This window comes from Apostichopus japonicus, chromosome 16 (assembly GCF_037975245.1).
Source record: "Apostichopus japonicus isolate 1M-3 chromosome 16, ASM3797524v1, whole genome shotgun sequence".
NCBI lineage: Eukaryota > Metazoa > Echinodermata > Holothuroidea > Aspidochirotida > Stichopodidae > Apostichopus > Apostichopus japonicus.
The window spans coordinates 6,085,027-6,098,595 of record NC_092576.1 but is presented as its reverse complement, the minus strand read 5'-3'; positions in this window follow the sequence as shown (position 1 = coordinate 6,098,595).

The following is a 13,569-nucleotide window of genomic DNA, read 5'->3' as shown; positions in this document are numbered from 1 at the left end:
TACTGCAGTACTAATGTCATCATTTGTGTATAATCAAAAGCTACTGTACTAATGCCGTCATATGTGTACTAATGTCGTCATTTGTGGTCAATCTGTAAGCTATACAGTACAACGGTATCTTTTGTGTACAACCACCTAGCTAAAGTACTAATGTCATCATTTCTGAGCAATCAATAAGCTACAGTACTAATGTCGCCATATGTGCACAGTCAATAAGCTACAGTACTAATGTCGCCATATGTGCACAGTCAATAAGCTACAGTATTATAACGTCTTACTTTGTGTACAATCAATAAGCTACAGTACTAACGTCTTACTTTGTGTACAATCTCTTAGCTACTGTACCCTTGTCATCATTTGTGTACAATCTCTAAGCTACAGTACTAATGTCGTCATATGTGCACAGTCAATAAGCTACAGTACAAATGTCGTCATATGTGCACAGTCAATAAGCTGCAGTACTAATGTCGTCATATGTGCACAGTCAATAAGCTGCAGTACTAATGTCGTCATATGTGCACAGTCAATAAGCTACAGTACTAATGTCGTCATATGTGCACAGCCAATAAGCTACAGTACTAATGTCGTCATATGTGCACAGTCAATAAGCTACAGTACTAATGTCGCCATATGTGCACAGTCAATAAGCTACAGTATTATAACGTCTTACTTTGTGTACAATCAATAGGCTACAGTACTAACGTCTTACTTTGTGTACAATCTCTAAGCTACTGTACCCTTGTCATCATTTGTGTACAATCTCTAAGCTACAGTACTAATGTCGTCATATGTGCACAGTCAATAAGCTACAGTACAAATGTCGTCATATGTGCACAGTCAATAATCTGCAGTACTAATGTCGTCATATGTGCACAGTCAATAAGCTGCAGTACTAATGTCGTCATATGTGCACAGTCAATAAGCTACAGTACTAATGTCGTCATATGTGCACAGTCAATAAGCTACAGTACTAACGTCTTACTTTGTGTACAATATCTAAGCTACTGTACCCTTGTCATCATTTGTGTACAATCTCTAAGCTACAGTACTAATGTCGTCATATGTGCACAGTCAATAAGCTACAGTACAAATGTCGTCATATGTGCACAGTCAATAAGCTGCAGTACTAATGTCGTCATATGTGCACAGTCAATAAGCTGCAGTACTAATGTCGTCATATGTGCACAGTCAATAAGCTGCAGTACTAATGTCGCCATATGTGCACAGCCAATAAGCTACAGTACTAATGTCGTCATATGTGCACAGTCAATAAGCTACAGTACTAATGTCGCCATATGTGCACAGTCAATAAGCTACAGTATTATAACGTCTTACTTTGTGTACAATCAATAAGCTACAGTACTAACGTCTTACTTTGTGTACAATCTCTAAGCTACTGCACCCTTGTCATCATTTGTGTACAATCTCTAAGCTACAGTACTAATGTCGTCATATGTGCACAGTCAATAAGCTACAGTACAAATGTCGTCATATGTGCACAGTCAATAAGCTGCAGTACTAATGTCGTCATATGTGCACAGTCAATAAGCTGCAGTACTAATGTCGATATATGTGCACAGTCAATAAGCTACAGTACTAATGTCGTCATATGTGCACAGTCAATAGGCTACAGTACAAATGTCGTCATATGTGCACAGTCAATAAGCTGCAGTACTAATGTCGTCATATGTGCACAGTCAAAAAGCTGCAGTACTAATGTCGTCATATGTGCACAGTCAATAAGCTACAGTACTAATGTCGTCATATGTGCACAGCCAATAAGCTACAGTACTAATGTCGCCATATGTGCACAGTCAATAAGCTACAGTATTATAACGTCTTACTTTGTGTACAATCAATAGGCTACAGTACTAACGTCTTACTTTGTGTACAATCTCTAAGCTACTGTACCCTTGTCATCATTTGTGTACAATCTCTAAGCTACAGTACTAATGTCGTCATATGTGCACAGTCAATAAGCTACAGTACAAATGTCGTCATATGTGCACAGTCAATAAGCTGCAGTACTAATGTCGTCATATGTGCACAGTCAATAAGCTGCAGTACTAATGTCGTCATATGTGCACAGTCAATAAGCTACAGTACTAATGTCGTCATATGTGCACAGTCAATAAGCTACAGTACTAACGTCTTACTTTGTGTACAATATCTAAGCTACTGTACCCTTGTCATCATTTGTGTACAATCTCTAAGCTACAGTACTAATGTCGTCATATGTGCACAGTCAATAAGCTACAGTACAAATGTCGTCATATGTGCACAGTCAATAAGCTGCAGTACTAATGTCGTCATATGTGCACAGTCAATAAGCTGCAGTACTAATGTCGTCATATGTGCACAGTCAATAAGCTGCAGTACTAATGTCGCCATATGTGCACAGCCAATAAGCTACAGTACTAATGTCGTCATATGTGCACAGTCAATAAGCTACAGTACTAATGTCGCCATATGTGCACAGTCAATAAGCTACAGTATTATAACGTCTTACTTTGTGTACAATCAATAAGCTACAGTACTAACGTCTTACTTTGTGTACAATCTCTAAGCTACTGCACCCTTGTCATCATTTGTGTACAATCTCTAAGCTACAGTACTAATGTCGTCATATGTGCACAGTCAATAAGCTACAGTACAAATGTCGTCATATGTGCACAGTCAATAAGCTGCAGTACTAATGTCGTCATATGTGCACAGTCAATAAGCTGCAGTACTAATGTCGATATATGTGCACAGTCAATAAGCTACAGTACTAATGTCGTCATATGTGCACAGTCAATAGGCTACAGTACAAATGTCGTCATATGTGCACAGTCAATAAGCTGCAGTACTAATGTCGTCATATGTGCACAGTCAAAAAGCTGCAGTACTAATGTCGTCATATGTGCACAGTCAATAAGCTACAGTACTAATGTCGTCATATGTGCACAGCCAATAAGCTACAGTACTAATGTCGTCATATGTGCACAGTCAATAAGCTACAGTACTAATGTCGCCATATGTGCACAATCAATAAGCTACAGTATTATAACGTTTTGCTTTGTGTACAATCAATAAGCTACAGTACTAACGTCTTACTTTGTGTACAATCTCTAAGCTACTGTACCCTTGTCATCATTTGTGTACAATCTCTAAGCTACAGTACTAATGTCGTCATATGTGTACAGTCAATAAGCTACAGTACAAATGTCGTCATATGTGCACAGTCAATAAGCTACAGTACTAATGTCGTCATATGTGCACAGTCAATAAGCTGCAGTACTAATGTCGTCATATGTGCACAGTCAATAAGCTACAGTACTAATGTCGTCATATGTGCACAGCCAATTAGCTACAGTACTAATGTCGTCATATGTGCACAGTCAATAAGCTACAGTACTAATGTCGTCATATGTGCACAGCCAATAAGCTACAGTACTAATGTCGTCATATGTGCACAGTCAATAAGCTACAGTACTAATGTCGTCATATGTGCACAGCCAATAAGCTACAGTACTAAGTCGTCATATGTGCACAGTCAATAAGCTACAGTACTAATGTCGTCATATGTGCACAGTCAATAAGCTACAGTACTAACGTCTTACTTTGTGTACAATATCTAAGCTACTGTACCCTTGTCATCATTTGTGTACAATCTCTAAGCTACAGTACTAATGTCGTCATATGTGCACAGTCAATAAGCTACAGTACAAATGTCGTCATATGTGCACAGTCAATAAGCTGCAGTACTAATGTCGTCATATGTGCACAGTCAATAAGCTGCAGTACTAATGTCGTCATATGTGCACAGTCAATAAGCTACAGTACTAATGTCGTCATATGTGCACAGCCAATAAGCTACAGTACTAATGTCGTCATATGTGCACAGTCAATAACCTACAGTACTAATGTCGCCATATGTGCACAGTCAATAAGCTACAGTATTATAACGTCTTACTTTGTGTACAATCAATAAGCTACAGTACTAACGTCTTACTTTGTGTACAATCTCTAAGCTACTGCACCCTTGTCATCATTTGTGTACAATCTCTAAGCTACAGTACTAATGTCGTCATATGTGCACAGTCAATAAGCTGCAGTACTAATGTCGTCATATGTGCACAGTCAATAAGCTACAGTACTAATGTCGTCATATGTGCACAGCCAATAAGCTACAGTACTAATGTCGTCATATGTGCACAGTCAATAAGCTACAGTACTAATGTCGTCATATGTGCGCAGCCAATAAGCTACAGTACTAATGTCGTCATATGTGCACAGTCAATAAGCTACAGTACTAATGTCGTCATATATGCACAGCCAATAAGCTACAGTACTAATGTCGTCATATGTGCACAGTCAATAAGCTACAGTACTAATGTCGCCATATGTGCACAGTCAATAAGCTACAGTACTAACGTCTTACTTTGTGTACAATCTCTAAGCTACTGTACCCTTGTCATCATTTGTGTACAATCTCTAAGCTACAGTACTAATGTCGTCATATGTGCACAGTCAATAAGCTACAGTACTAATGTCGTCATATGTGCACAGTCAATAAGCTGCAGTACAAATGTCGTCATATGTGCACAGTCAATAAGCTGCAGTACTAATGTCGTCATATGTGCACAGTCAATAAGCTGCAGTACTAATGTCGTCATATGTGCACAGTCAATAAGCTACAGTACTAATGTCGTCATATGTGCGCAGCCAATAAGCTACAGTACTAATGTCGTCATATGTGCACAGTCAATAAGCTACAGTACTAATGTCGTCATATATGCACAGCCAATAAGCTACAGTACTAATGTCGTCATATGTGCACAGTCAATAAGCTACAGTACTAATGTCGCCATATGTGCACAGTCAATAAGCTACAGTACTAACGTCTTACTTTGTGTACAATCTCTAAGCTACTGTACCCTTGTCATCATTTGTGTACAATCTCTAAGCTACAGTACTAATGTCGTCATATGTGCACAGTCAATAAGCTACAGTACAAATGTCGTCATATGTGCACAGTCAATAAGCTGCAGTACTAATGTTGTCATATGTGCACAGTCAATAAGCTGCAGTACTAATGTCGTCATATGTGCACAGTCAATAAGCTACAGTACTAATGTCGTCATATGTGCACAGCCAATATGCTACAGTACTAATGTCGTCATATGTGCACAGTCAATAAGCTACAGTACTAATGTCGCCATATGTGCACAGTCAATAAACTACAGTATTATAACGTCTTACTTTGTGTACAATCAATAAGATACAGTAGTAACGTCTTACTTTGTGTACAATCTCTAAGCTACTGTACCCTTGTCATTATTTGTGTACAATCTCTAAGCTACAGTACTAATGTCGTCATATGTGCACAGTCAATAAGCTACAGTACAAATGTCGTCATATGTGCACAGTCAATAAGCTGCAGTACTAATGTCGTCATATGTGCACAGTCAATAAGCTGCAGTACTAATGTCGTCATATGTGCACAGTCAATAAGATACAGTACTAATGTCGTCATATGTGCACAGCGAATAAGCTACAGTACAAATGTCGTCATATGTGCACAGTCAATAAGCTGCAGTACTAATGTCGTCATATGTGCACAGTCAATAAGCTGCAGTACTAATGTCGATATATGTGCACAGTCAATAAGCTACAGTACTAATGTCGTCATATGTGCACAGTCAATAGGCTACAGTACAAATGTCGTCATATGTGCACAGTCAATAAGCTGCAGTACTAATGTCGTCATATGTGCACAGTCAAAAAGCTGCAGTACTAATGTCGTCATATGTGCACAGTCAATAAGCTACAGTACTAATGTCGTCATATGTGCACAGCCAATAAGCTACAGTACTAATGTCGTCATATGTGCACAGTCAATAAGCTACAGTACTAATGTCGCCATATGTGCACAATCAATAAGCTACAGTATTATAACGTTTTGCTTTGTGTACAATCAATAAGCTACAGTACTAACGTCTTACTTTGTGTACAATCTCTAAGCTACTGTACCCTTGTCATCATTTGTGTAAAATCTCTAAGCTACAGTACTAATGTCGTCATATGTGCACAGTCAATAAGCTACAGTACAAATGTCGTCATATGTGCACAGTCAATAAGCTGCAGTACTAATGTCGTCATATGTGCACAGTCAATAAGCTGCAGTACTAATGTCGTCATATGTGCACAGTCAATAAGCTACAGTACTAATGTCGTCATATGTGCACAGCCAATTAGCTACAGTACTAATGTCGCCATATGTGCACAGTCAATAAGCTTCAGTACTAATGTCGTCATATGTGCACAGCCAATAAGCTACAGTACTAATGTCGTCATATGTGCACAGTCAATAAGCTACAGTACTAATGTCGTCATATGTGCACAGCCAATAAGCTACAGTACTAATGTCGTCATATGTGCACAGTCAATAAGCTACAGTACTAATGTCGCCATATGTGCACAGTCAATAAGCTACAGTATTATAACGTCTTACTTTGTGTACAATCAATAAGCTACAGTACTAACGTTTTACTTTGTGTACAATCTCTAAGCTACTGTACCCTTGTCATCATTTGTGTACAATCTCTAAGCTACAGTACTAATGTCGTCATATGTGCACAGTCAATAAGCTACAGTACAAATGTCGTCATATGTGCACAGTCAATGAGCTGCAGTACTAATGTCGTCATATGTGCACAGTCAATAAGCTGCAGTACTAATGTCGTCATATGTGCACAGTCAATAAGCTACAGTACTAATGTCGTCATATGTGCACAGCCAATAAGCTACAGTACTAATGTCGTCATATGTGCACAGTCAATAAGCTACAGTACTAATGTCGCCATATGTGCACAGTCAATAAGCTACAGTATTATAACGTCTTACTTTGTGTACAATCTCTAAGCTACAGTACTAACGTCTTACTTTGTGTACAATCTCTAAGCTACTGTACCCTTGTCATCCTTTGTGTACAATCTCTAAGCTACAGTACTAATGTCGTCATATGTGCACAGTCAATAAGCTACAGTACAAATGTCGTCATATGTGCACAGTCAATAAGCTGCAGTACAAATGTCGTCATATGTGCACAGTCAATAAGCTGCAGTACTAATGTCGTCATATGTGCACAGTCAATAAGCTACAGTACTAATGTCGTCATATGTGCACAGCCAATATGCTACAGTACTAATGTCGTCATATGTGCACAGTCAATAAGCTACAGTACTAATGTCGCCATATGTGCACAGTCAATAAACTACAGTATTATAACGTCTTACTTTGTGTACAATCAATAAGATACAGTAGTAACGTCTTACTTTGTGTACAATCTCTAAGCTACTGTACCCTTGTCATTATTTGTGTACAACCTCTAAGCTACAGTACTAATGTCGTCATATGTGCACAGTCAATAAGCTACAGTACAAATGTCGTCATATGTGCACAGTCAATAAGCTGCAGTACTAATGTCGTCATATGTGCACAGTCAATAAGCTGCAGTACTAATGTCGTCATATGTGCACAGTCAATAAGATACAGTACTAATGTCGTCATATGTGCACAGCGAATAAGCTACAGTACTAATGTCGTCATATGTGCACAGTCAATAAGCTACAGTACTAATGTCGCCATATGTGCACAGTCAATAAGCTACAGTATTATAACGTCTTACTTTGTGTACAATCACTAAGCTACAGTACTAACGTCTTACTTTGTGTACAATCTCTAAGCTACTGTACCCTTGTCATCATTTGTGTAAAATCTCTAAGCTACAGTACTAATGTCGTCATATGTGCACAGTCAATAAGCTACAGTACAAATGTCGTCATATGTGCACAGTCAATAAGCTGCAGTACTAATGTCGTCATATGTGCACAGTCAATAAGCTGCAGTACTAATGTCGTCATATGTGCACAGTCAATAAGCTACAGTACTAATGTCGTCATATGTGCACAGCCAATTAGCTACAGTACTAATGTCGCCATATGTGCACAGTCAATAAGCTTCAGTACTAATGTCGTCATATGTGCACAGCCAATAAGCTACAGTACTAATGTCGTCATATGTGCACAGTCAATAAGCTACAGTACTAATGTCGTCATATGTGCACAGCCAATAAGCTACAGTACTAATGTCGTCATATGTGCACAGTCAATAAGCTACAGTACTAATGTCGCCATATGTGCACAGTCAATAAGCTACAGTATTATAACGTCTTACTTTGTGTACAATCAATAAGCTACAGTACTAACGTTTTACTTTGTGTACAATCTCTAAGCTACTGTACCCTTGTCATCATTTGTGTACAATCTCTAAGCTACAGTACTAATGTCGTCATATGTGCACAGTCAATAAGCTACAGTACAAATGTCGTCATATGTGCACAGTCAATAAGCTGCAGTACTAATGTCGTCATATGTGCACAGTCAATAAGCTACAGTACTAATGTCGTCATATGTGCACAGCCAATAAGCTACAGTACTAATGTCGTCATATGTGCACAGTCAATAAGCTACAGTACTAATGTCGCCATATGTGCACAGTCAATAAGCTACAGTATTATAACGTCTTACTTTGTGTACAATCTCTAAGCTACAGTACTAACGTCTTACTTTGTGTACAATCTCTAAGCTACTGTACCCTTGTCATCCTTTGTGTACAATCTCTAAGCTACAGTACTAATGTCGTCATATGTGCACAGTCAATAAGCTACAGTACAAATGTCGTCATATGTGCACAGTCAATAAGCTGCAGTACAAATGTCGTCATATGTGCACAGTCAATAATCTGCAGTACTAATGTCGTCATATGTGCACAGTCAATAAGCTGCAGTACTAATGTCGTCATATGTGCACAGCCAATAAGCTACAGTACTAATGTCGTCATATGTGCACAGTCAATAAGCTACAGTACTAATGTCGCCATATGTGCACAGTCAATAACCTACAGTATTATAACGTCTTACTTTGTGTACAATCAATAGGCTACAGTACTAACGTCTTACTTTGTGTAAAATCTCTAAGCTACTGTACCCTTGTCATCATTTGTGTACAATCTCTAAGCTACAGTACTAATGTCGTCATATGTGCACAGTCAATAAGCTACAGTACTAATGTCGTCATATGTGCACAGTCAATAAGCTGCAGTACAAATGTCGTCATATGTGCACAGTCAATAAGCTGCAGTACTAATGTCGTCATATGTGCACAGTCAATAAGCTGCAGTACTAATGTCGTCATATGTGCACAGTCAATAAGCTACAGTACTAATGTCGTCATATGTGCACAGCCAATAAGCTACAGTACTAATGTCGCCATATGTGCACAGTCAATAAGCTACAGTACAAATGTCGTCATATGTGCACAGTCAATAAGCTGCAGTACAAATGTCGTCATATGTGCACAGTCAATAAGCTGCAGTACTAATGTCGTCATATGTGCACAGTCAATAAGCTGCAGTACTAATGTCGTCATATGTGCACAGCCAATAAGCTACAGTACTAATGTCGTCATATGTGCACAGTCAATAAGCTACAGTACTAATGTCGCCATATGTGCACAGTCAATAAGCTACAGTATTATAACGTCTTACTTTGTGTACAATCAATAGGCTACAGTACTAACGTCTTACTTTGTGTAAAATCTCTAAGCTACTGTACCCTTGTCATCATTTGTGTACAATCTCTAAGCTACAGTACTAATGTCGTCATATGTGCACAGTCAATAAGCTACAGTACTAATGTCGTCATATGTGCACAGTCAATAAGCTGCAGTACAAATGTCGTCATATGTGCACAGTCAATAAGCTGCAGTACTAATGTCGTCATATGTGCACAGTCAATAAGCTGCAGTACTAATGTCGTCATATGTGCACAGTCAATAAGCTACAGTACTAATGTCGTCATATGTGCACAGCCAATAAGCTACAGTACTAATGTCACCATATGTGCACAGTCAATAAGCTACAGTACTAATGTCGCCATATGTGCACAGTCAATAAGCTACAGTACTAATGTCGTCATATGTGCACAGTCAATAAGCTGCAGTACAAATGTCGTCATATGTGCACAGTCAATAAGCTGCAGTACTAATGTCGTCATATGTGCACAGTCAATAAGCTGCAGTACTAATGTCGTCATATGTGCACAGTCAATAAGCTACAGTACTAATGTCGTCATATGTGCACAGCCAATAAGCTACAGTACTAATGTCGCCATATGTGCACAGTCAATAAGCTGCAGTACTAATGTCGTCATATGTGCACAGTCAATAAGCTACAGTACTAATGTCGTCATATGTGCACAGCCAATAAGCTACAGTACTAATGTCGTCATATGTGCACAGTCAATAATCTACAGTACTAATGTCGCCATATGTGCACAGTCAATAAGCTACAGTATTATAACGTCTTACTTTGTGTACAATCACTAAGCTACAGTACTAACGTCTTACTTTGTGTACAATCTCTAAGCTACTGTACCCTTGTCATCATTTGTGTAAAATCTCTAAGCTACAGTACTAATGTCGTCATATGTGCACAGTCAATAAGCTACAGTACAAATGTCGTCATATGTGCACAGTCAATAAGCTGCAGTACTAATGTCGTCATATGTGCACAGTCAATAAGCTGCAGTACTAATGTCGTCATATGTGCACAGTCAATAAGCTACAGTACTAATGTCGTCATATGTGCACAGCCAATTAGCTACAGTACTAATGTCGCCATATGTGCACAGTCAATAAGCTTCAGTACTAATGTCGTCATATGTGCACAGCCAATAAGCTACAGTACTAATGTCGTCATATGTGCACAGTCAATAAGCTACAGTACTAATGTCGTCATATATGCACAGCCAATAAGCTACAGTACTAATGTCGTCATATGTGCACAGTCAATAAGCTACAGTACTAATGTCGCCATATGTGCACAGTCAATAAGCTACAGTATTATAACGTCTTACTTTGTGTACAATCAATAAGCTACAGTACTAACGTTTTACTTTGTGTACAATCTCTAAGCTACTGTACCTTTGTCATCATTTGTGTACAATCTCTAAGCTACAGTACTAATGTCGTCATATGTGCACAGTCAATAAGCTACAGTACAAATGTCGTCATATGTGCACAGTCAATAAGCTGCAGTACTAATGTCGTCATATGTGCACAGTCAATAAGCTGCAGTACTAATGTCGTCATATGTGCACAGTCAATAAGCTACAGTACTAATGTCGTCATATGTGCACAGCCAATAAGCTACAGTACTAATGTCGTCATATGTGCACAGTCAATAAGCTACAGTACTAATGTCGCCATATGTGCACAGTCAATAAGCTACAGTATTATAACGTCTTACTTTGTGTACAATCTCTAAGCTACAGTACTAACGTCTTACTTTGTGTACAATCTCTAAGCTACTGTACCCTTGTCATCCTTTGTGTACAATCTCTAAGCTACAGTACTAATGTCGTCATATGTGCACAGTCAATAAGCTACAGTACAAATGTCGTCATATGTGCACAGTCAATAAGCTGCAGTACAAATGTCGTCATATGTGCACAGTCAATAAGCTGCAGTACTAATGTCGTCATATGTGCACAGTCAATAAGCTGCAGTACTAATGTCGTCATATGTGCACAGCCAATAAGCTACAGTACTAATGTCGTCATATGTGCACAGTCAATAAGCTACAGTACTAATGTCGCCATATGTGCACAGTCAATAAGCTACAGTATTATAACGTCTTACTTTGTGTACAATCAATAGGCTACAGTACTAACGTCTTACTTTGTGTAAAATCTCTAAGCTACTGTACCCTTGTCATCATTTGTGTACAATCTCTAAGCTACAGTACTAATGTCGTCATATGTGCACAGTCATTAAGCTACAGTACTAATGTCGTCATATGTGCACAGTCAATAAGCTGCAGTACAAATGTCGTCATATGTGCACAGTCAATAAGCTGCAGTACTAATGTCGTCATATGTGCACAGTCAATAAGCTGCAGTACTAATGTCGTGATATGTGCACAGTCAATAAGCTACAGTACTAATGTCGTCATATGTGCACAGCCAATAAGCTACAGTACTAATGTCGCCATATGTGCACAGTCAATAAGCTACAATACTAATGTCGTCATATGTGCACAGTCAATAAGCTGCAGTACAAATGTCGTCATATGTGCACAGTCAATAAGCTGCAGTACTAATGTCGTCATATGTGCACAGTCAATAAGTTGCAGTACTAATGTCGTCATATGTGCACAGTCAATAAGCTACAGTACTAATGTCGTCATATGTGCACAGCCAATAAGCTACAGTACTAATGTCGCCATATGTGCACAGTCAATAAGCTGCAGTACTAATGTCGTCATATGTGCACAGTCAATAAGCTACAGTACTAATGTCGTCATATGTGCACAGCCAATAAGCTACAGTACTAATGTCGTCATATGTGCACAGTCAATAATCTACAGTACTAATGTCGCCATATGTGCACAGTCAATAAGCTACAGTATTATAACGTCTTACTTTGTGTACAATCAATAGGCTACAGTACTAACGTCTTACTTTGTGTAAAATCTCTAAGCTACTGTACCCTTGTCATCATTTGTGTACAATCTCTAAGCTACAGTACTAATGTCGTCATATGTGCACAGTCAATAAGCTACAGTACAAATGTCGTCATATGTGCACAGTCAATAAGCTGCAGTACTAATGTCGTCATATGTGCACAGTCAATAAGCTGCAGTACTAATGTCGTCATATGTGCACAGTCAATAAGCTACAGTACTAATGTCGTCATATGTGCACAGCCAATAAGCTACAGTTCTAATGTCGTCATATGTGCACAGTCAATAAGCTACAGTACTAATGTCGCCATATGTGCACAGTCAATAAGCTACAGTATTATAACGTCTTACTTTGTGTACAATCAATAAGCTACAGTACTAACGTCTTACTTTGTGTACAATCTCTAAGCTACTGTACCCTTGTCATCATTTGTGTACAATCTCTAAGCTACAGTACTAATGTCGTCATATGTTCACAGTCAATAAGCTACAGTACAAATGTCGTCATATGTGCACAGTCAATAAGCTGCAGTACTAATGTCGTCATATGTGCACAGTCAATAAGCTACAGTACAAATGTCGTCATATGTGCACAGTCAATAAGCTGCAGTACTAATGTCGTCATATGTGCACAGTCAATAAGCTGCAGTACTAATGTCGTCATATGTGCACAGTCAATAAGCTACAATACTAATGTCGTCATATGTGCACAGCCAATTAGCTACAGTACTAATGTCGCCATATGTGCACAGTCAATAAGCTACAGTACTAATGTCGTCATATGTGCACAGCCAATAAGCTACAGTACTAATGTCGTCATATGTGCACAGTGAATAAGCTACAGTACTAATGTCGTCATATGTGCACAGCCAATAAGCTACAGTACTAATGTCGTCATATGTGCACAGTCAATAAGCTACAGTACTAATGTCGTCATATGTGCACAGTCAATAAGCTACAGTACTAACGTCTTACTTTGTGTACAATCTCTAAGCTACTGTA